Source organism: Bos indicus, chromosome 21 (assembly GCF_029378745.1).
Source record: "Bos indicus isolate NIAB-ARS_2022 breed Sahiwal x Tharparkar chromosome 21, NIAB-ARS_B.indTharparkar_mat_pri_1.0, whole genome shotgun sequence".
NCBI classification, from domain to species: Eukaryota; Metazoa; Chordata; class Mammalia; order Artiodactyla; family Bovidae; genus Bos; species Bos indicus.
Genome location: NC_091780.1, coordinates 27,872,970 through 27,893,038, shown reverse-complemented (window position 1 = coordinate 27,893,038; position 20,069 = coordinate 27,872,970). Strand labels below are relative to the sequence as shown.

Here is a 20,069-nt window from a genome sequence, read left to right as displayed (position 1 = left end):
CTTAGGGGTGGGGGATGCAGCCAGAAAGGAAGGATAGCTCCTCTCCTAGCCCTCCTCACCCCCGATAAAGACTCTATAGGTCTGCCCCTCCCCTCCAGAAAAAGAAAACACAGGATGCTGGCCCCAGGTAGCTAAGGTGGACATCAAAGGAATGATTTCAGTGGGCCCAGACTTTTGCATATCTTCCCATACACAGAAAAGTGCCAAATTCCTTAATTTGGGATATCTGGTTTTCTTTAATTAACAATCATCTTTTGATGTTCAGGGCTTCCCTGGTAGCTCAACTGGTAAAGAATCCATCTGCAATGCAGGAGACCCCAGTTTTTGATTCCTGGGTTGGGAAGATCCGCTGGAGAAGGGAAAGGCTATCCACTCCAGTATTCTGGCCTGGAGAATTCTATAGTCCATGGGGTCGAAAGACATCACTGAGCTACTTTCACTTTTGATGTTCAGACCACCTGCCCTTTTATTGCAAAACTTCTATATAACCTGACTCCTCCCCCACTCACCTCCTGGAAGCAGTTCTCTCAGGGTCACTTGAAACCGTGTCTCCCTGTCTTAAAGTCCTAAAGTGAAAGTGAAAGTGAAGTCGCTCAGTTGTGTCCTACTCTTTGCGACCCCATGGACACCAGGCTCCTCCATCCATGGGATTTTCTAGGCAAGGGTATGGAGTGGGTTGCCATTTCCTTCTCCAGGGAATCTTCCTGACCCAGGGATCGAACCCAGGTCTCCTGCATTGTAGACAGACGCTTTACCGTCTGAGCCACCAGGGAAAGTGAAAGTGAAGTCGCTCAGTCGTGCCCGACTCTTTGCGACCCCATGGACAGTGGCCTGCACCAAGCTCCTCCGTCCATAGGATTTTCTAGGCAAGGGTACTGGAGTGGGTTGCCATTTCCTTCTCCAGGGAATCTTCCCAACCCAGGGATCGAACCCAGGTCTCCCGCATTGTAGACAGACGCTTTGCCGTCTGAGCCACCAGGGAAGTCCACCAGGGAAGTCAGTCCTAAAAATTCCCACCAAATAAAACATAACTGTCAAACTTTATGTTGTCACTATTTTTTAAGTCTACAGGAACAAATGAGTTACTGCATGCAAAACGCTCAGAGCTGCTTGGCTTTTGGGGACCAGTCACTGCCCAGTAGGTCTTATACTATCCTGATCTCATTTCTACACCAAGCACATTAAAACACATGAATGCCGATTGATCCAGCTGTACCTCCTTGGCCATGAACAGTGGCTACCTTGGAAGTGGGAGTGAGGAGGGAGAAAGGGGGTCAATATGTTGCAGGAAGGGGGACCCCTTCCAGGGCCCGAAACTGGGCTCTTGTCTAACACTCGGAAATGAATTGTCCAAGGAGACACATGTGCTGACATAGCAAGAGATTGTATTGAGAGCAGTAGGGTAAGGGAACTCAGGAGAACTGCTCTGCCATGTGACTCACAGTCTCGGGTTTTATGGTGATGGGATTAGTTTCCGGGTTGTCTTTGACCAACTGTTGTAATTCAGAGTCTTTCCTGGTGGCACACGCATCATTCAGCCAAGATGGATGCTAGCCAGAGGGATTCTGGGAAGTGGACGGACTCGCGGTGTCTCCTTTTGACCTTTCCCGAACTCTTCCGGTTGGTGGTGGCTTATTAGTTCAGTATTCCTTACCAGGATCTCCTGTCATAAAACAACTCATGTGAATGGTTTAAAGGGCCTGACCAGAGTGGGCAGTTTCAGTCAGTGTGCTTCCCGTAACAAATACGGTGTCTACTGGTCATTGGTCTATGGATAAATCCTTTCAATTTCCTCTAAAAAGTACTAACTCCTGTAGGTAGGCAAGTAAGTATACAGGTGACAGGTACTCAAATGGATGTAACAGGACAACGCAGGCAGAGCCCTGGGACCTGAGGCCTCTTCAGGTCCCTGAGAGACACCCAGGAATGCGGTGGGGGGTGGAGCTGGGGGTGGACCCTGGAGAAGGGGCACTGCACAGAGCAGGGCCATGACATTCATCATCGCCACTCGCCTTTCTGTCCCGCTCTTCGATCCATGAGGTCCCAGGGCTCAAGTCCCCCCAGTGGACACAGTCAGTGAGTGGACAGTGATCTCATCGGAAAACGCACAGCCTTCTTGAAGGTCCAGGGTCCCAACTTAGTGGGAGGAGCGGTGTAGGAACTGTTCGGGACAGCTGCTGGCTGACCCCAGGCGGGGGACGGGGGTCAAGACACGAGGAGGGTGGTACAGCCTGTACCCTGCACCCCTTAGACCTGGAAGGCAGGTACACCGTTCATTCATATCATACTTCCCTGCAGGGCTAGCCTAGGGCCCGGGGAAGAGGCAGGGGTGCGGCCTGCGACCTCCAGCTTCCTCCCGCTTCTCCCCTCCCCCTCCTGCCCTTCCCAACCCTCGCTCTCTCTCATTTCCCTTTAAGTTTCTTTCTTCTCCTCCCGCCTCTCCGCTCCTGTCCCCTTGCTTCTTCTCCCCTTTCTTGTCCCTCCCAAACCTCCTCCCTCTCCTCTCCCCGACCCTCCTTCGCCTTTATCTTTTATCCTCCCCATCTCCGGTCCACCCCTCGCCCCCTCCCCCTACAAGCAGAGGCGGGCGTGCTGGGTGGCCCCGGGCTCGGGCCCCGCCCTGCGCTCGCACCTGCTCCGCGGCCGGTGGATTCCCCGCCCCCGGCTCCGCGGCTGGAGGGAATGTGGGTCAACGCGGAGCCGCTGCGCCTGTGCTTGGAAGCAGATGGAGGACCCGGGACCTCTGCCGGCGCGGGAGCGGCAAGCGCCCGCTTGCGTAGCCGAGGATGCGGGCCCGCTGGCCCCTCCTCGCCCCCTCAGCCCGCGGGAGGCTGCCTCCCTCCGTGATACCCCGGCCGCTGCGCCCAGCGCGCCCGCACTTCATCTGGCAGGTCGGAGGGTCTTCCCTCCAGGACGTGGTTCCCGCTACCCCTCGCTGCCCCCTAGTGTCATCCCCCGGACTGCGCAGGCTGGAGCCCAGCCCTGGAGCACGCCCCTGTGAGCATCTGTCTGACGCCCCCAGACTCCGGCCCTTCTGCCCAGGTGTGCGGGGCCCTGGGTCTGCTCTGTGAGGAAGCCCCCAAGCGGCCTTCTCGCCTCTACTCCGGGCGGTGCTCCCGCCTGTAGCCCGGCTGAGCGCTGTCTAGCCGCACCCTAGCCCAGCATCCCGAAAGTCCCGTTGCAGATCCGATCCAGGTCCCTGCCCTGCGGCGGGGACCAGCTATGGGACCATGGAGGTGACCTGGCCTCCCAGGCATCAGCCCTGGGGTCTCTCCGCGGCAATCTCCCACCCTGGGCCTCACTGCCTCCTGTACTGCCCTGAGACTTCTCCAGTGGGCATCGCAGCTCTACCACCTCCTAGTACACTCATTCTGAATTCTCTCCAGCCTAGGCCTTGGATTCCTCCTGGATTTAAGCCTGATCCTGGAAAGCCCTACTCCTTGTTCACCTGACCAGTGGGTCACCTTAACCCAGAACCGTTCCAAACCCTGTCGCCAGAATGCTGCTTCCTGCCCTGTTTCCCGGGATCCACAATTTGCATCTGTCAGTGACCAGGCTGAGCGCTGGCCTGTCAGGGAGGCTGGTGTCTGTGAACCCCAGCAAGATGAGCTTCTCATATAGGAAGCAGGAGGCCTGCCCGAGTCAGAGGCTGCCAGAGTCCATCCACCCCCACTCCATCCCCCACCCCACCCCCACCACCCCTGCCCTCACAGGGCTCCAGGTTTGAAAGACTTTGCCTGGCGTCCTCAGTCATGTCAGACTCTTTTTGACCCCAAGGACTTTAGCCCGCCAGGCTCCTCTGTCCATGGGATTCTCCAAGCAAGAATCCTGGAGTGGGTTGCTATTTCCTTTTCCAGGGCATCTTCCAGACCCAGGGATGGAACCTCTGCTGCATTGTCAAGGCAGGTTCTTTACCACTGCACCACCTTCAGACAAATCATCTGTGGAGCCCTGCGGCTGTCTTGGTAAACAGCGCTCAAGAAAAGCCAGGGTGGGCCCTGCCCACTCAGTTAGGAAACAGATTTGGATTCAGTTTAGTTTTGTTTTTATTTGAAGCTTTGGTCACGGGCAGGTTATCAGGGCAGGTTATCACCGTTGAGGATCTTCCTTCCCATCAACTCCTGCTGAGTTCTGAGGCTCTGAAATTCTCAGGGGAACAGACACTGGTTAATAAAACTTGGAAGCGGCTTTTTTTTTTTTTTTTTCATGAAGTAACCCTCCTTTCATGTCTGTTTACTGCCGGGCTCCACGTAGCAACGTCTGATTAAATGCCCAACATGTCCTGGGGCGAGAGACACATAATTGCAGTGCTTCGTTTTCCCATGTGATGATTAAGGAAGGCTTTGCTCATTTTGTACCTGTGGGAAAGAGACGATGTTAGTATTTGGATTTGAAAACTTGTTGGTGTTGCTGTCCTGAGAGTGTGATACAGTGTGGGTTGCCCCTGCAATGGTTACTATACATCTTTGAAAACAGAAAAGATTTTTGGTGCCAGACGGTACAATGGGGCATGGAGGGAGGTATTCCCAGCCTGCCTTATATGTAATGTTACACACAACAGCAGGACATATTTCTTCCTCAAACACTAGATAAACAACATACACCATAAATGAGGATCCTTTGTCATTAAAGATCTCAGTGTGACTGTTTTGGACCTGCCACAAGGCTTTTTTTCTCAAGTAAAAGGAGAAAATACGCCTACCTGTACTGCTTCTTCTATGGAACTTTCCTGCCTCTGACTCTATGGGGAGAATGGAAAGAGCCTGGCCGAGGAGTCAGGATGTTTAGTGACGAATTTGGCTGTGAGCTGTCTGTGTTATGTTGCAGAAATAGCTGTCCTTCTCTGGTCTCAATTGCATTATATGTTAATGGACAAGAGAGAAATCTACCTTCTTCCCTCTCTTTCTCCTTCCCTCCTTCACTTCCCTCCCCTTCCTTGTTTTCCATTTTTGGGGGGTTGATTTGTTTGTTTCTTGGGTTTTCTTGGCTGCGCTGGGTCCTCCTCATTGTTGCACACACTTTCTCTAGTGAGTGGGGGCTGCTCTCTTGTTACAGTGCTTGGGCTTCTCATTGCGTTGGCTTCTCTTGTTGTGGAGCCCAGGTTCTAGGGCACGCAGGCTCGGTAGTTGAGGCACATGGGCTTAGTTGCCCCTCGGCATGTGGGATCTTCCCAGAACAAAAATTGAACCTGTATCCCTTTCACTGGAAGGAGGATTCCCAACCACTGGAGCATGGGGGAAGTCCTCCTGTGACTTTTTATTATGGAAACTTTCCATTTCAAAGATAACCAATTGTAGAGAGAACAATGAAGAAATAATAAGCCGTTGTGTACCCCCTCACCAGCTTCAACTGTGACCATCATAGAACCCATCTTATTTCATCTTTGCTTCCACTCAACCCCCCACCCCCAACTTGTGCATGTGTGTTCAGTCACTCAGTCATGTCTGACTCTTTACCACTCCATGGATGGTAGCCTGCCAGGCTCTTCTGCCCATGGGATTCTCCAGACAAGAATACTGGAGTGGGTTGCCATTTCCTCTTCTAGGGGATCTTCCCCACCCAGGATTCGAGCCCTGCATTGATAGGCGGGTTCTTTACCTATAAACCACTGGGGCTTCCATACCCTCCAGCTTATTGGGAAGCAAATCCCTAAACATCAGTAATTTCATCTATATACGTTTCAGGATTATCTGATTTATCGCTGCAATCTGGTTGCTTGAAACAGCACTACTCTATTAGATTAAGATGGCGTAGCTTGACAGTTTTGGCTGGGACCAACTGGACTGTTCTGTTGATGCTGCCTGGTTCTCTCATGTTAAAAGTAGTTAGCTGGTGTATTGGTTGTGGCCACACAGTCTGTGATGGCTTTATGCGTCTGACAGCTGGCCTAGGTGCCTCCATTGTCCACGTGGCTCCTCCAGTTAGGCTAGCTCGGGCTTGTTGTCATGGTTGCAGCGTTCCATGAGTTTCCAGCGGCAAGAGAAGGCAAACCTCAATGGGAAGTTACTTTCCAAGCCTGCTGTTTGTGTCATGTTTGCTAAAGTCCCATTTGGCAAAACAGGTCTTGTGTAGCCCTGCCCAGAATCAACACGGAAGAGGAAGAGAGATATACAAGGAGGGAGAAACAGGGGAAGTAATTTATTGGGGGCTGTTACTGCAGCAGTCTACCATAAGGGATCGAAACTATCGCCAGGAAACAGAAATGCAAAAAAGCAAAATGGCTGCCTGAGGAAGCCTTACAAATAGCTGTGAAAAGAAGAGAAGCGAAAAGCAAAGGAGAAAAGGAAAGATATACCCATTTGAATGCAGAGTTCTAAAGAATAGCAAGGAGAGATAAGAAAGCCTTTCTCAGCGATCAATGCAAAGAAATAGAGGAAAACCATAAAATGGGGAAGACTAGAGATCTCTTCAAAAAAATTAGAGATACCAAGGGAACATTTCATGCAAAGACGGGCTCAATAAAGGACAGAAATGGTATGGACCTGACAGAAGCAGAAGATAATAAGAAGAGGTGGCAAGCATACACAGAACTGTACAAAAAAGATCTTCATGACCAAGATAATCACATTGGTGTGATCACTCACCTAGAGCCAGACATCCTGGAATGTGAAGTCAAGTGGGCCTTAGAAAGCATCACTACGAACAAAGCCAGTGGAGGTGATAGAATTCCAGTTAAGCTATTTCAAATCCTAAAAGATAATGCTGTTAAAGTGTTGCACTCAATATGCCAGCAAATTTGGAAAACTCAGCAGTGACCACAGGACTGGAAAAGGTCAGTTTTCATTCCAATCCCAAAGAAAGGCAATGCCAAGGAATGCTCAAACTACCGCACAATTGCACTCATCTCACATGCTAGTAAAGTAATGCTCAAAATTCTCCAAGCCAGGCTTCAGCAATACGTGAACCATGAACTTCCTGATGTTCAAGCTGGTTTTAGAAAAGGCAGAGGAACCAGAGATCAAATTGCCAACATCCGCTGGATCATTGAAAAAGCAAGAGAGTTCCAGAAAAACATCTATTTCTGCTTTATTGACTATGCCAAAGCCTTTGACTGTGTGGATCACAATAAACTGTGGAAAATTCTGAAAGAGATGGGAATACTGGACCACCTGACCTGCCTCTTGAAAAACCTGTATGCAGGTCAGGAAACAACAGTTAGAACTGGACATGGAACAACAGACTGGTTCCAAATAGGAAAAGGAGTACATCAAGGCTGTATATTGTCACCCTGCTTATTTAACTTAGATGAAGAGTACATCATGAGAAACTCTGGGCTAGAGGAAGCACAGCTGGAATCAAGATTGCCAGGAGAAATATCAATAACCTCAGATATGCAGATGACACCACCCTTATGGCAGAAAGTGAAGAGGAACTAAAGAGCCTCTTGATGAAAGTGAAAGAGGAGAGTGAAAAAGTTTGCTTAAAATTCAACATTCAGAAAACTAAGATCATGGCATCTTGTCCCATCACCTCATGGCAAACAGAAGAGGAAACGGTAGAAAGAGTGACTGACTTTATTTTTTTGGGCTCCAAAATCACTGCAGATGGTGATTGCAGTCATGAAGTTAAAAGACGCTTACTCCTTGGAAGGAAAGTTATGACCAACCTAGACAGTATATTAAAAAGCAGAGACATTACTTTGCCAACAAAGGTCCATCTAGTCAAGACTATGGTTTTTCCAGTGGTCATGTGTGGATGGGAGAGTTGGATTATAAAGAAAGCAGCGTGCCGAAGAATTGATGCTTTTGAACTGTGGTGTTGGAGAAGACTCTTGAGAGTCCCTTGGACTGCAAGGAGATCCAACCAGTCCATCCTAAAGGAGATCAGTCCTGTTGTTCATTGGAGGGTCTGATGTTGAAGCTAAAACTCCAATACTTTGGCCATCTGATGCAAAGAGTTGACTCATTGGAAAAGACCCTGATGCTGGGAAAGATTGAGGACAGGAGGAGAAGGGGACAACAGAAGATGAGATGGTTGGATGGCATCACCGACTCAATGGACATGAGTTTGGGTGGGCTCTGGGAGTTGGTGTTGGACAGGAGGCCTGGCGTACTGCAATTCATGGGGTCACAAAGAGTTGGACATGACTGAGCAACTGAACTGAACTAAACTGAACCATAAGGATATATTCCTAAAACCTAAGCCCTTTGCCTTTTTAATATAACCATAATTCTGTTATGAAAGCCTACCAAATTGACTACAAACCTTTGATATGGACGATATCCAGAGTTCCCCCATTTTCATATAAATGTGGAGAAATGGGAACTTTTGTACAGAACTGGTAAATAATATGGTGCAGCCACAGTGGAAAACAGAAAAAAATGGAGTATTGTTTGTGTGTAACTGCTTTTAAGTTTTTTATGACTGTGTGCACTCTTATAGCATAAAATATATCTCTGTTATTAAAAATGTTTTACAAACCCAAAGGTTGGTCATTTTGTCAGTAGCAGAGGGGACAGAGTTCTCAAGAAATAAAGAGCAGTTGTAATAGTTCTGAGGACTTTTTGCTTGGGTCTGAGCAGCTACACTATGGCTTTATTGTCATTCATTGTCACTTGAATAGCTACTTTCACATTTCACCAACTTTAAATCTCTCAGGTGCTGTCATTAGTGCAGTAATAAGACACTCAAGTCCTTGCAAGCAAGATCAGTTGAAATACACAATTTTCCCTGATGCAATATAGTTATTATTCTCTAAAATGTAACTGCATACTCTTAGGTCTTAAGAGCCATTTAGACAGGGTGGATCTGGATTCTGTGAGGTCTGAAGATTATAGACTTGTGAGACTCCTGTAAGAATTAGATGTTGCAAAAACCAAGTTAGGTATAAAAGTGAATATTTAGAATGAGAAAATAAATCACAACAAATCAGAAATTTTAAAGTGCTGAAAAATGCCCCAAACACTGTAAACCCAGAAATATAACATAACATTAAAAAAATTAACTTCCTGACATAATTATATAGTATTTGTTTTTCTACATTTTTGGCTAGACTTTCTTATATGGCAGTTCTTTTGTCATATATTTGTATAAAGTTTAAAAGATGATTAGAAAGTGAAAGTGAAGTCGCTCAGTTGTGTCCGACTCTTTGCGACCCCATGGACTATAGGCCTGTCAGGCTCCTCTGTCCATGAGATTTCCCAGGCAAGAATACTGGAGTGGGTTGCCATTTCCTTTTCCAGGGGATCTTCCCAACCAGAGATCAAACCCGAGTCTCCCACACTGCAGGCAGACTCTTTACCATCTGAGCCACCAGGGAAGCCCTAAAAGACGATTAATCTCTGTTATATAGCACAGAGATCAGCTAACTTCTCCTGTAAAAGACCTATCAGTAAATACATCAGGCTTCATGGCCATAGAGTGTCTGTCACGACTACTCAACTCTGCCACTGCAGCATGGAAGCTGTCTTAGATGATGTGCAAATAAAGAAACATGACTATGTTCCAATAAAACTTTATTTGTGTAAACAGGTGCCAAACCAGGAAGTGACAGCAAGATGATGTAATAGGAAGACACAAATACAGAGATTAACAACAATAAATAGTTCAAAAAAGTGTTTCAGAGAACTCCATAAGCCAGTTAGGAAGTCATAACATCCTAGGAAGCTGAAAGCTAAGAAGAGCTGCATTGAAACAAGGAAGAGAAATCCATTTCATTTAAACCACATCAACCCTTTCCCCAAGCAGGCACAGCTTGCTATCAGGAGAAAGTGCAACTCCCAGCTTCTCCTTTGAGAGGAAGAGAGCAGAACATACGTCCAGTGTTTCAACTTTTCAGGGGGCTGCCCAAGAGACTGGTTTCTGTCGTTGCTGACTCAGAGCAGTGATGGAACTAAGAGAGCTCAGATCCCCAGGGCCACAGAGAAAGCTCAGCAGCTTGACACTGCTCCAGAGAACGTGCAGTACTACAAGCAGACACCAGAGGGAGCAAGACTACACGCTCCTGAGAAAGAAATTAGCAGATCTCATCAGGAAGATCCTCTGGAGAAGGAAATGTCAACCCACTCCAGTATTCTTGCCTGGGACATGCCATGGACAGAGGCGCCTGGTGGACTACAGTCCATGGGATCCCAAAGAGTTGGACATGACTTAGCGACTAAAACAACACAGCAGCAGCAACAACTTATCTCTTTAGACAAGAATATGTTGGTCCCTGTGAACTGGTAAACTTTTTCGAAGTTCAGTTCAGTTTAGTTGCTCAGTCGTGTCCAGCTCTTTGCGACCCCATGGACTGCAGCACGCCAGACTTCCCTGTCCATCACCAACTCCTGGAGCTTACTCATACTCTTGTCCATCAAGTCAGTGATGCCATCCAACCAACTCATCCTCTGTCATCCCCTTCTCCCACCTTTAATCTTTCCCAGCATCAGGGTCTTTTCCATTGAGTCAGTTCTTCCCATCAGATGGGCAAAGTATTGGAGCTCCAGCTTCAGCATCAGTCCTTTCAATGAATATTCAGGATTGATTTCCTTTAGGATTGACAATGAATCTCCTTGCAGTCCAAAGGACTCTCAAGAGTTTTCTCCAGCACCATAGTTTAAAAGCATCGATTCTTCAGTGCTCAGCTTTCTTTATAGTCCAACTCTCACATCCATACACGACTACTGGAAAAACCATAGCTTTGACTAGACAAACCTTTGTTGGCAAAGTAATGTCTCTGCTTTTTAATATGCTATCTAGTTTGGTCATAGCTTTTCTTCCAAGGAGCAAACATCTTTTAATTTCATGGCTGCAGTCACCATCTGCAGTGATTTTGGAGCCCAAAATAATAAAGTCTGACACTGTTTCCACTGTTTCCCCATCTATTTCCCATGAAGTGATGGGACCAGATGCCATGATCTTCGTTTTCTGAATGTTGAGTTTGAAGCCAATTTTTTCACTCTCCTCTTTCACTTTCATCAAGAGGCTTTTTAGTTGCTCTTCACTTTCTGTCATAAGGGTGGTGTCATCTGCATATCTGAGGTTATTGAGATTTCTCCTGGCAATCTTGATTCCAGCTTGTGCTTCATCCAGCCCAGCATTTCATATGATGTACTCTTCATCTAAGTTAAATAAGCAGGGTGACAATATACAGCCTTGATGTACTCCTTTCCTGATTTGGAACCAGTCTGTTGTTCCATGTCCAGTTCTAACTGTTGCTTCTTGACCTGCATACAGATTTCTCACGAGGCAGGTCAGGTGGTCTGGTAATCCCATCTATTTAAGAATTTTCTACAGTTTGTTGTGATCCACACAGTCAAAGGCTTTGGCGTATTCAATAAAGCAGAAATAGATGTTTTTCTGGAACTCTCTTGCTTTTTCGATGATCCAGCAGATGTCGGCAATTTGATCTCAGGGTCTTCTGGCTTTTCTAAATCCAGCTTGAACAGCTGGAAGTTCGCGGTTCATGTAGCCAGGTGGTGTTGTAGCTTGGAGAATTTTGAGCATTACTTTGCTAGTGTGTGAGATGAGTGCAATAGTGCTGTAGTTTAAAGATTCTTTCAAAGAACACAATGAAAATGGCCACCAAAGTGTGAAAATTGCAACAATATCATTGCACATGTAATTAAAGAGAATTGCACAATTATGTTGATTGACAGGGTGAAGATGTCAGAACAATCTGGATAAGTGAAGAAAGCTGGCTTCACCTGGGAGCTCTTAATTCCGTCCAGGCAGCTCTACAAACAAGAAGCTTGCATAAGCGGCAAACATTCCCCGAAGGGTTCACTCCCAGATGGACATAGTGGGTGCCTCGGGGAAGGGGTCCTTTCCAATTTAAATCCTTCCTTGATGTTTGATCGTTTATCATGTTTATGAGTTGTTTTTACTTTAAAAAAACACACATTTATTGTAAACATTTAGAAGCATGCATGCATGTGTGCTAAGTCGCTTCAGTTGTGTCCAACTCTTTGGGACCCATGGACTGTAGCCCACCAGGCTCCTCTGTCCAAGAGATTCTCCAGGCAAGAAAACTGAAGTGGGATGCCATGCCCTCTTCCGGGGTATCATCCCAACCCAGCGATCGAACCCGAGTCTCCTGCACTGCAAGCAGATTCTTTACCACTGAGCCCATGTAGAAGTATCAGTTCAGTTCAGTTCAGTTGCTCAGTCATGTCCGACTCTTTGCGACCCCATGAATGGCAGCATGCCAGGCCTCCCTGTCCATCACCAACTCCCAGAGTTTACCCAAACTCATGTCCATCGAGTTGGTGATGCCATCCAGTCATCTCATCCTCTGTCATCCCCTTCTCCTCTTGCCCCATCCCTCCCAGCATCAGGGTCTTTTCCAATGAGTCAACGCTTCGCATGAGGTGGCTGAAGTATATCAGGATACAAAAGAGAAAGTTCTACCAGCGACTCCACCTCCCAGAAATAAGTCCGACGATCGTCTCTGAATTTGTCAGTTAACCTTGAACTCTGGATGTCTCTCCAGGCTGCTCAGCCTTTTCCCACAACCCTAAACTCGGCCATAGCAAATTATTCTAGTTCCTGGATGATCTTTTGACACGTTGGGCCATCCCCTACCCTGCCCTGCCCTGCCCCCCTCCCCTGGCCTGTAATTGAGGCCATCCAGGGGCCTCATCTGTTAGTTCTGCACCAATGGCCCCTTGGGCAGCATCCCCTTCTCAACAGAAAGATACATCACAGTAACCCCATGGGCCCAACAGAGGACGAGGACCCCAACGCAGAGTTCTGTCTGCAGCTTCACCTCTGCTGTTCCCAGGGGTTCCCCCAGATCCCTTGGCTGGTCCTTCCCTGTCTTGTTCATAAACGTCAGCCCTGTGCACACTATACTGTCATTGGCTTTGGGGACACTTTTAAATTCACCTTGTTCTTCCCCTCTGCTTTCTATTCATAACCAGCAAATGGCAAATGTGCTCAATCCTTTGCAGATTTCAGATGCTCAACAAATAGATGTTGAAAATGGCAGAGTGAAGGAGGCTGTGTGTATAGGTGATTGTGGTCCCCACTCGTCACCCTAAAAACTCCATCACAGCAGCCATAACTCAGGCCCTACATGGTGGAGCATTCTGCCATTTACAAGGGACTGGGAACTGCTGGGGCTTTTCATGCTGTGGGAAATAAACATTCCCAAAGGCTCACAGCTGCCAGGTCTTCTGTCGAGAAGTAGGCAGGCTTTGGCAGAGGGCAGGGCCACCTGTCTTCCCTGTGACACGTGGACAGGAGGGTGACCAGATGGGCCACAGGGAGGACAAAAGTCACCCCGCTGTCCTGGGCTGCATTCTCAATACAGGTGATCATCCGGGCTTACGTTTAGGGTCTCAGCTTTGCCTGGCCCTGCACTTTTCCCTTTAATCCCGATTTAGGATGCACCCCAATGCAGGATGCGTAAGCCTGGTGAATGGGGCAGGAGTAATAACATTTGGGCTTAGAGGGAAGTTAATTCTTTCCACTCTTTGGGGTCTGGAGATTTTGGAAAGCACAGGTATCTCCCGGCACATGTAAGGACATGGGCTCTCCTAGGCTCTGTGTTAGCAGCAGGTTTCCCGGCCATTCTCAAGCTGCTCCCACCTGGGAAGAGCTGTCTTGCCAAACTTGCAGCCTTGACCATCCTTTGGGTGCTGCCATGAGGAGACATTTTCCCTCACTGGCCCCAAGCCAGTGAAGACTTTCTGAGTCCTGACAAGCCAAGGAACACACTGCTGACTTAAAAAATATTCAAAACCTAAAAGTTGGGACTTATGTTTTATTCAGCAGGAAGTTTTAAGACTTCAAACCCGGAAGGCAGCATTTCAAGTAACCCTGAGAGAACTGCTCCGAGAATCTTACTCAGGCATTTGCGTCCATGTGGACAAATGTGTCTTGAAGGTAGATGGCCAAGAAGTGGATTTTGAATATTCATAGAAGCAGCCATTGGCTTTCTGTACCAAACAAATTTCTTTGCCTATGTAAAAATTTTTCCCCTCCAAAAATCTTTGAAAAAGAAAATAAATAGCACCTGAAATCTCAAGAATCTGAGATAATAAGCATTATCATTTTTTACACATACACACAGACACACATGTTTACATTAGTGGCGTCTCTTCAGCATTCATTATTATAAAAAACTCGAGTATCCTTTAAATGCAGTGTTTTTCTTCTGACTTTCTCTTTTCCAATTCCCCACTTCCCTAATCTCTTTTAATCTAATATGGACCTCTGGTTAAACATACTGAATTGAAAGTTGCATTAACCTCTGTTCCCTCCCCAAACTCAGCTAAAATGACAGTAAATGGATGACAAAGGCATTATCCCTAAGTGACAAAGAGCTCAGCAGAATATTGGACAGCCCTTGAGAAATGCCCAGGACATTTGGGAAGCAGGAAAACAGCTGGGCTGACTGCTGACCTTGATTCAGCAAGGCTGGGGAAGCTAAAACCTAGCTGCCTTCAGTGGGAAGCACACAGGCTGATTTGCCCCCAGTGACCCCAGGAATGTCAGTATTGGGGGGCATCTGAGATCCTTTGGGAAAATATGAAATCAGCAGCAGCTGCAAGTCAGCCTAAGAAGCAACTGAATCTCCAGGTTGTCTCCTTCACCCCTCAAGTGACTTCCCGTCCCTCTCCTGGTAGTAAAACCAGGAGGGAAGGGGGAGAGGGTACAACCTTTAAAATAATGACAGAGCCCAAGGGCACAACATAAACTGATTAGAAACAAACATCACCAGCTCAATGGATATGAGTTTGAGCAAACTCCAGGAGATAGTGAAAGACAGGGAAACCTGGTGTGCTATAGTCCATGGGGTCGCAAAGAGTTGGACGTGTCCCGAGAGACTGAACAGCAACAACAAAGTCAAAGATGGCAAATGGGTCAACTCTACTAGACCTTAAGCCTCAGTATATGCTCACTGTAACACATTAGCTAAATGACACACACACAGATGCTGTGACATTCCCAAGGCCAACCATTAAGGTAAAAAAATGGGCAGTGGACCAATTTCTGGAAATCCCCACCCCTCCCCCAAATAGCTGGCATAGTCCTCCCACTCATTAGCCTGTGAAATTAACCACTCCTATAAAAACTGACAACCCAGTAACCAAGGGCTGTTCTCTTCAGAGATGGCCCACACTCTTTATGAGGAGTGTGTTTCTCTCTAAATAAATGCACTTATTACCTATCACTGTGTCTGTCACTCAATCCTCCAGAGACATCAAGGACCTGAGTTCCATTAAGTCTTGAGGCCAGGTGTGTGATCTCAGTTAAGAGACCAATTTGGATTGCATGGTTTCAGCAGGAGGTGAAGTTGCTGTCTGGAGAGGTTGAATCCATGAGCCCCATGGATGTGGGAACCCCAGGCACAGCCCAGGGTACGAGATCCATTCTGGACCCAGGACACAGGGGATGTGAAGTACTCGGGACCTCTCCTCCCATGGCTCAGGGAACCTTAGGGGTCAAGCTCATCCACCCAAGTCAGAGGCTAGAGGGCTTCTCTCTGCAAAAATTACTTTATAGGAAAGATACACAGATGCTGGTGTTACCAGAATCATACCCCTGCCCCTCCCTCAAATTGAAACTAATTACTCTTAGCTAAGAGTCAGAATGAAGCTGCAAAAAAACCAAAAAAAAACAAAAATAAAAGCTGGTTGGAACCAACTAGGTCCAAGTTGGCAACCTGCAGTAGAGCTTGAGCCTCATCATAGGCTCACTGTGACACATTCTCTAAAGGACACACCCACCAGTCCAAGACAGTTGACAGTTGCCATGACAACAACCAGAAAAACCCATACAAAGGTTATTTTAATGATGGTATGCATATTGTACCATGATTTACTTATTTCTCCTTTGAATGACACTGATTTTGTTTCTAGTTTTTTGCTACTACCAAAAATGCTGTAGTTAACATCTTTAAATACATATATATATATATTTTTTTTTTTTTTATATACACATGAAAGTGAAAGTGAAGTAGCTCAGTCATGTCCAACTCTTTGGGACCCCATGGACCATGGCCTACCAGGCTCCTCGTTCCATGTGATTCTCCAGGCAAGAATACTGGAGTAGGTTGCCATTTCGTTCCCCAAGGGATCTCCCCGACTCAGGGATCAAACCCAGGTCTCCCGCATTGCAGGCAGATGCTTTAACCTCTGAGCCACCAGGGAAGCCCCTTATATACACATAAATGTGTATTTAATATGTATACAGATATATACATATGTATACATATGTGTACGTATACATATATAAGAAAGTGTTATTTGCTCAGTCGTGTCTGACTCTTTGCGACCCCATGGACTGTAGCCTTCCAGGCTCCTCTGTTCATGGAGTTCTCCAGGCAAGAATACTGGAGTGGGTTGCCAAGCCCTCCTCCAGGAGATCTTCCCAATGCAGGGATTGAACCAGGGTCTCCTGCATTGCAGGCAGATTCTTTACTGTCTGAGCCACCAGGGAAGCCCATACATATACATATAGAAAAGATACATAGATGCTGGTGTTACCAGAATCATACCCTTGCTCCTCCCTTGAATGGAAACCGATTACTCTTAGCTAAGAGTCACAATGAAGCTGCAAAAAAAAAAAGATATATATATGTATATATATATATATCTTTACATTACATAGAGCTTCAATTTCTGTGAGATAGAGCCCATAGAGGAGTTACTAGTCAACAAGTAAGTGTACTTTTAAAATAATATATTAAATGTATTTTATTTATTTATTTGAATAGTATAGCTAGTTTGACTTCCAAAAAGTACTGCAGCAATGAATGAGAATATACATTTTGTCAAGATCTCCTTTCATGTTCTTCAGTAAAATTCTATAATTTCCTCACATTGAACTTACAAACTTGTTGCTAGGTTTATTGATGGGTGTTTTGTTATTTCTTTAGCAATTTAATGGGGATTTTTTTCTCACTGGGGCTTCCCATGTGGTGCTAGTGGTAAAGAACCCACCTGCCAATGCAGGAGACATAAGGGATGTGGGTTTGATCCCTGGGTTGGGACGATCCCCTGGAGAAGTAAATGGCAACCTACTCCAGTAGTCTTGCCTGGAGAATCCCATGGACAGAGGAGTCTGGTGGGCTGCAGTTCATAGGGTTGCAAAGAGTTGGACACGACTGAGCGACTTAGCACGCACGCACGAGGCAGAACTCTTGGGCAATATAGGGATGTGGCACCCAATGCTTCTGCAAGATCAGGGAGAATTAGGACTGAAAATGCTATTGGGGGACTTCCCTGGTAAGTCCAGTGGTTAAGACTCTGTGCTTCCAATGCAGGGGGTCTGGATTTGATCCCTGGTCAGAGAACTAAGATCCCACATGATGCAAGGCACAGCTGAAGAAAAAAAAAAGGGCTAGGGCTTAGCAACACCAAGTCCTGGATTGTCTCTCCAAAACCATTTCACCCACAGGCTTCTCTGTGTCACCCAGGGCAACTCCAGCCTTCCAATATCTGTGGTCCTGAGCCTGCTACGCATTGACTTTTCTCTACTGCGTCCCCACTCCTGCCCTGTCATCCCCAGGCCTGGCCCTTCACACAGCCCCTCAGCTCTGCTCTCACTGTATCTTCTGGGTTAGACCACCACTCACCACCCTGCTCCTGCCTTCTAAGTGACTGGGCTCCCCTTCTGCCCTGGCCCCCCCAGCTAGCCCTCCCAGGGACCACAGGGGTCTTTTTCAACTGCAAATCAGGCCATATGGCTCAGAGAACCCTATAGCTCCTTAGGAGGCTTCCAGGGCCTCCACGATCCCCACTGCACATTGACCCCACTTCCAGCCACCTATGCTTCCTGGCTCTTCCTCTTTCCAGACATCCCCCCACATACACCCCCCTTCCCCCCTTCACCCCCTCTTCCCGACTGCTCCCTGGGCCTGGAGCCTTCTCCCACATTCCTGTACGGCTTAGACCATCCCTTTCCCGGGAGCTTTGTCCACACTGAGACAGTGGGGAGTGTATTGAAGAGATGCCAGAGTTGGGCCTCTCCAAGCTCCTAAGCCCCCTAAGAGGAAGAGGTCCTGTCTCCGAGGTCAAGCAACCTCCTGGGGCAAGAAGGAGTGTGTGATACCCCAGGAGTCTGACTCAACACACTGGCCTGTTCCTCATTCTCCCTACCCATCCCCTTTTTTCCTGCAGCCCCCCTCCTTGTCTCCCTTCTATCCTCTGCTGCTGCTGTGCTGCTGTGCTGCTCCAGGATTCCTTCTCAAGGGGAAGCCAGAGAGGGGTCAGGATGAGTGAGTCTCAGATTTCAGCAGTGATTGCAGCAGTTCACAATTCACTAAAGGTTAACAAGGTTAGGGCTTCCCTGGTGGCTCAGATGATAAAGAATCCGCCTGCAATGCAGGATACAAGGGTTTGATCCATGGGTCAGGAAGATCCCCCGGAGAAGGGAATGGCTACCCATTTCAGTAGTCTTGTCTGGAGAATCCAATGGACAGAGGAGCCTGGCAGGCTATAGTCCATGGGGTAGCAAAGAATGGGACATGACTGAGCGACTAACACACACATGTTGAGGTTAATAGGAAAAGGAAATGCCAAAGCAGAGAGTCCAGCTTAGAGTGCTGTGCAGGCTCCAGCAGCTACCATTTATTTATTGAGCTAAAGCCTGTCTGTCCTTAAAAAATTCACCTATGACCTTGGGAATACGTCACTGTCCTCTGAGGCTCAGTCTTTGGGTTCAAGAGGACAGACTATCCACGTCTGCAGGGAGTGATGACACCCGTGCCCACAGAGGAGAAAGCCGGATGGGTGATGAGGCTGACACAGAGCACCCCATGGGGAACACCCACCACGTGCCCACCTGGAGCTCTGGGCCAGAACTTACAACCCCACCTCCCTTAAGAAACTGAGCCCTTTTGTGGGGGGCCAGACCGGCACTCCCGAAATAGCCATGACAGAGAGGCACTCACAGAACACTCTGAGCCCCAACCCAGACTGGATAGACCATCAACAAGGATGTCTGTAACAGGCCATGATGGCAGGTTAACAGCGGAGAGAGAGCGTGCCTGGAGCTGGGGGAAGGAGCCATGACCCAAGGGGCCAGGCCTTGGTGCTGGTCTTACTTCCAGACTGGGGAATCTGGGTGCTGCCCTTGGTGGGGGTGGCCCACCCTGCAGCTGTGGGCTGTCTGCCCCCATCTGAGCCTTTCCGCTCTGCACACCCAAATCCCTCCCGTGTGACCACCCTTTGCAGCCACCACTTTCTCAAAGTGGATTTACTTTCAATCGCCATTTGCTAAATCTGCCCCCTCTAAACCTTGGGGGGATGGAGGGATTAAGCCTGATTACAGATGTTATAGAAGCGCCCCGGAGCCCCAAGGCAGGAGTCTGGAAAGAGGGCAGCTGGAATCCGCACCTGCTCCTCCTGGGCTGACCAGACTCTGGACCCCTTTGACCAGCCCTTCGGGGGTCCCCACAGGGACTGTGCCTCCACCCATCCCAGGACACGAGAAGCAGGCTCATGGGCTCCGTGAGGAAGATGAGCAGCTCCTTCAAGAGGGGTTCACTCAAGAGCTCCACGTCAGGGTCACAGAAGGTGAGTGGGTGGGCAGAGGGCCTGTGAGGAGGGGATGCTAGTCTCCCACTGCCCTCTTTCAGAGTGCCTGGGGGGTGGAGGTGGGCATCCGAGACTAGAGCTCCTGTGTCAGGACTGCTCCTCACCCTTCATGCCAGTATATCTAACGCCCACCCCTCCCAGCTGCCCCCACCATGCACATATCCCCCACGGCTCTCGAGGAGGCTACTAGGAGTGTGAGCCGTGCAGACAGTGTGGGTCTCACATTCCATTCCTCCACTGTAATGTCACCCCCTTAGCTCTTGGGGTCTTGCCTCAAAGTTCACCTTCGTTCCTCATCACATGTCTGCGGGATAACTGTGAGGACTTTGGGGAACCCTCAGTGAAGATCAGAGATGCCTCAGAGGGCCCCGGGAGGGCCAGGGGGCTCCTGAGACTCAAAGCAGACTGATGGAAAGAGGTTGTGATGCGCCTGCCCCTGGGCCCCGTACAGTGCCTTGCAAAGAGGTGTGCTGACTTGAACCCTACCTGTGCTTTTCCCAGGTGACTGGACTGGGGGCCTGAGCACCCAGGGCCTTAAATGATTCTTTGAACTCAGGGGACCTGGACAGGCCAGCACTTAACCCTTACCATTCAGAGGGT

At 48.1% G+C, this 20,069-nt stretch overlaps 1 long non-coding RNA gene across 1 annotated transcript; it reads right to left on the bottom strand.

Moving 5' to 3' along the window:
* Positions 1-1,365: 1,365 nt before the first annotated feature.
* LOC139178197 (uncharacterized) lies at positions 1,366-2,905 on the bottom strand. Its single transcript, XR_011562592.1, has 3 exons — positions 2,633-2,905; positions 2,013-2,253; positions 1,366-1,663 (listed from the first exon to the last, which is right to left on the bottom strand). It is a non-coding gene; the product is annotated as an uncharacterized lncRNA (long non-coding RNA).
* Positions 2,906-20,069: the final 17,164 nt, after the last annotated feature.